Consider the following 4,480-nt stretch of genomic DNA (forward strand, 5'->3'; position numbering starts at 1 on the left):
ACTTACTTTCAGAGGAGCAACGAAGCACAGACGATTGAGGCCCTCAAAAAAGATGTGGGCAGTTTCCTTGAAGCCAAAGCAAAACATGAAGTAAGAACAACAACTAATGCCGAAACCCAGGATCGAAACACGGACCTTTAGATCTTCAGTCTAATGCTCCACCAACTTAATTGTTTCTGGGAAGCCACGAAAATATACTCTGTGGTAACCTTGACAATGCACACGCATGTGACTCATAATTTTGACACTCAAATTGTACCTCACTACCAGTACGGGATCAAACCCACACCATTGGCTTTATTGGCAACACTCTCTAACCAACTGAGCTAACCGTCCACTGGCTATGGAGCACTATTGTTGAGATGCACCGAGCCTCTGCAAGTGCTGGCTCGTAAACGAACAAGTCCACCAACAGCATAGCCTGACAAGACTGAACACTCTTGGTTGCTCCTTGTGGCAAGTTCTACCAGCTGCGGAATTGGCTAAAATGGCAGAGTGCTTGCTTAGCATGCGAGAGGTAGTGGGATCGATTCCCGCATTCTCCAAAAAGACTTTGTTCTTGTGGATCCAAGAGCGCTCCAGTTCACACTTCATGCAGCCTTGTTTTACGACAACCTACTGTCATGTAACAATGACGAGCAACTTTCATGTAACACTGTCACAATATCAGATGAAAAGAAACACAACTTACTTTCAGATGAGCAACGAAGCACACACGATTGAGGCCCACAAACAAAGCTGTTGGCAGTTTCCTTGAATGCCCGCTAGACCATAGCTTGCTCGGTCTGAGCTCAGAGTGACAAAAGTATGCCCATAATGAAGCCTGCCCCTAAATTGCAGGTGCTGTTGGGTGACAATGGGAGAACAGTTAGGGTTCAAAGCACAATTCGACCTCAGGAATATTTCTGAGGTCCTCCCGATCTGTGCAAGCCTAACCGTGACGAATTGTCAGGAGGGGGTTTCAAACCATGCCTATAGGGGAATCTGCGACCTGAATGACTTAATTGATATTTTCAATGCAATCGTGTTTTTCTTTTTCTTTTAGGGTTTAACAAGGTTTCTCAACTTACCTGTGGCTTCTCACCTATTACCTGTGGCTTGACATTAGATGCGGCGACTTCGATTACCCTGCAGACAATATTTTTGTTCTTCCCGCCAATACAATCCACTGACAACCGAGTTGTGTGTTCCGAGATGCTTTTTGTTATTTGCCTGTTTGTGGCCCGCCTGTGAAATTGCGCCAATCTTGCAATTCTCTTTCAGCCTCTCATCAACTAGCTGTTTTTGCAGAATATTAAAAATACGATAGTTATTCACTACTCATATTAACTAGGTGTCATTTACATTACCTTAAGTCATTTTCCAAAGGTGCATGACATGCAGGTGCTAAAAAGTTGTCAGGATTGGGTTTCAAACCATGCCTATAGGGGAGTCTGCGACCTGAATGACTTAATGGTTATTTTCAATGCAATCGTGTTTTTTCTTTTAGGGTTTAACAAGGTTTCTCACCTATTACCTGTGGCTTGACTTTAGATGTGGCCATTTCGATTACCCTGCAGACATTTAAGAGTGTCTTCAGAATATGGCCATTTTGACGTGATTTTAAAAATGCCTCAGGACCAAAAAGTGTCTGGAGCTATCCGTCAGGGTAAGAGTGACAACAGGTTTCCACATGTCAAAATTGGGGAAATCTTAGCAAATGGCTTAATGGTTATTCATGAGAATCGTGTTGTATTGTTGAGTGTATCATGGGATCTCACCTGAAATCTGTGGCTTGACACAAACCTCTAACCTATGCTACTGTGGCCTATAGAGCTAGAAGGCTGGATAACCAGGTGTGTAAAGGTGTGAGGTGGGATAGATGGCCTGCAGTCCTATCCCAAATGGGCAACTAATCCCTATGTACTTGTGGAGATCTGAGAGGATGTGATTGTTAAAAGAAACACGACTAAACTTCTACCTCCGTAGGGGTCAAAAATATTCATTTTCATTGTCAGCAGGATTCGACCCTGCGCAGAAAGATCCTAATGGATTTCTAGTCCATCGCCTTAACCACTCGGCCACTACAACTTTGACAAAAGTAAACAGGCTTGTTAGGAGTGATTGGGCCAACAGGCATAGCCTACAGAAAGTGATAATTTAACAGCTGAAAGATAATGCCATAACATGAAATGTTCCCCTCATTGTTGGATCCTGTGTTTTACATTATAGCCATTACCATATATATGATTGAATATTATCTGCTGTTGGCTTGTGTGGGTGTATGTATGTGTTATGCAACATAGCTGACTTGAAACATTGTTAAAAGTTTCAGGGCCATGGGCCTTTCTCATGATGGAAAAATACAGAAGACAGGGACTGTGCAATGAGTTGGGAGGGGGGCACATTCAGAGCGTGGGGTTGCAGAACAAGCGGTCTTTTGTTAGATAACAAGATCCAGGTGCAAGATAACGGTATCGAGCATGAGCACATGGATGTTCTTCACAGCAACAGTTACATCTATCAACAGAAGCGCCAAGAGGCGGGGACCCGCCTGAGCGCCTGCAATAGGCTGAGCAAGTTTAAACCACGCCCAGCCTCTACTGTGCTAGGCCAACAGACGGGTTGGAACTGTCTATCAAAGTATAAAGAATACTGTTTACATACATCTTGTCAGTTCTCTGTTCTGCCCTGCGTGGTATTACAGTGAGCCCGTATATACGAAAGTTGCATTTACCATTTATTACTTAGCTAATAAAAAAACATGGTATAAAATCGGTGACTAATTGTTATATTTATCCTGATACCAGATTTGAATTTACGCAACTCTAACGTCATTCATTTGTTATTAAGTACAGCTGTTGTCTTATTTTCCTTGATCTTTGCTCAGCTCCAGAAGGTTTGCATTTGAGTGTATATTATACATTTTTATTTCACTGTGTGAAGTTATTTCATCTTTATTACTGCTAAGCAGCATGACTCCTGAGAGGCACTAAATGACTGTCAGAAGTGGGATTTGAACCCACGCCTCCATGGGAGACAGCGACCTGAACGCAGCTCCTTAGACCGCTCGGCCATCCTGACTAGAGCACAGTACCTGGGTATCGGGTTAAAGAGTATGGGGTAAAAGTAGAAATAGGCACTGCCTACTATAATCACCACATACTACATGTATGATTCATTCTAGCTGATTATAAAAGTGTGACTGGATAGTCTGGGACTACATGTATGAGTGGTGGGTAACGAGTGACCACCAAAGTGCGAATGGAAAGCGATATGATGTACTAGGCAGGGCCAAGTGTGAATGATAATTGATAATTAAATTGATTACTTGGACTTGAGACCGATTTAGCCTTAAGGAGAGGTCTCTCTAAGGTCCTAACAAAGCATAGCTGTGTGTGAAGTACATCGGGTAGTAAAGTCGGCGCACTGACTACCAAGTTTGAATGAGACATTAACTTGTTCTAGAAACGTGATCCGGTCGACACGTTAGTCATATGTAGTGATTGTATTTTTTATTTTGTACATTTGGTATTGAAGTAAAGGTGATAATCCGGGGACACTAGACTACTTAAACCCTAGGGGACCCACAGTGCATAATTGAGTTCTTACTTTAGACCTAATTGGGGGCCGATTTAGCCATAAGGAAAAGGGTACCACTTGGGTTTGAGTAAAGGCATAGGTTGTTGACAGTATTGTAGTGTACATAAAATGTCATTGGAAATAAAGGTGTTGAAAACGCTGAAGTCCACTCTGGAAGTGAATGAAGGCAGAGAGGATAAGGAGTGGAAGAGACGGGGGGGGGGGGGGAGAAGCTGTACAGAGAATGGATAGAAGGCGGGGCCATTGCGTCTCCTACTGGTCTGCTTACTGCGGTGAATGAAGATTTGAGTGTGTATGGTTTAAGTTGAAGCTTACTGGCGTGAACGAAGATTTGTGAGACTCAAATTGTGTGCATGAAATACGCTTGATATTCAGTCAGGGACTAATATCAGTATGAATGAGGTCGGGGACCTTCAGATGAGATGTCTGAGTTGTGTTAATTTGAGCCTGCCAAGCTGAGTGTGGTACATTAGGTAATTCAGTTGGAGCTGGTACCGGTGAGAATGTTTAAAAAGTCGCTGGCTTGCTGATGAGATGTTTGCACAGAGTTATATCATAGAATATGTAGGGGTGTGCATCACTGTTGGAAAAAGTGTTAAACTCTTAACGTGTTCACGCTACAGGTTCCCCAAGGGGAACCACCCCCCGCTCAACTCAAACCGTGGCGCAAAGAATGCAAAAATATTCTTAGAAATATTTAACCTCCAGACATTAACAAGTCCAATTGCTCAAATGAAAGAAACACTTTGTTCATCTACCCAGCGAGTCAGATTTCTAAAATGTTTTACGGCGAAAACATAGCACATACAGTGCCTTGCGAAAGTATTCGGCCCCTTGAACTTTGCGACCTTTTGCCACACATCTTCCCATCAATTTTAACCATCTTCCCTGTCCCTGC

The 4,480-nt window shown here is 43.0% G+C and overlaps 1 non-coding gene across 1 annotated transcript; it reads right to left on the minus strand.

Annotated features, from left to right (window-relative positions):
- Nucleotides 1-2,980: 2,980 nt before the first annotated feature.
- Nucleotides 2,981-3,063, minus strand: trnal-cag (transfer RNA leucine (anticodon CAG)). Its single transcript has one exon. It is a non-coding gene; the product is annotated as a tRNA-Leu (tRNA).
- Nucleotides 3,064-4,480: the final 1,417 nt, after the last annotated feature.

The sequence above is a fragment of the Oncorhynchus masou genome, unplaced genomic scaffold, assembly GCF_036934945.1.
Source record: "Oncorhynchus masou masou isolate Uvic2021 unplaced genomic scaffold, UVic_Omas_1.1 unplaced_scaffold_1939, whole genome shotgun sequence".
Taxonomy (NCBI): Eukaryota; Metazoa; Chordata; class Actinopteri; order Salmoniformes; family Salmonidae; genus Oncorhynchus; species Oncorhynchus masou.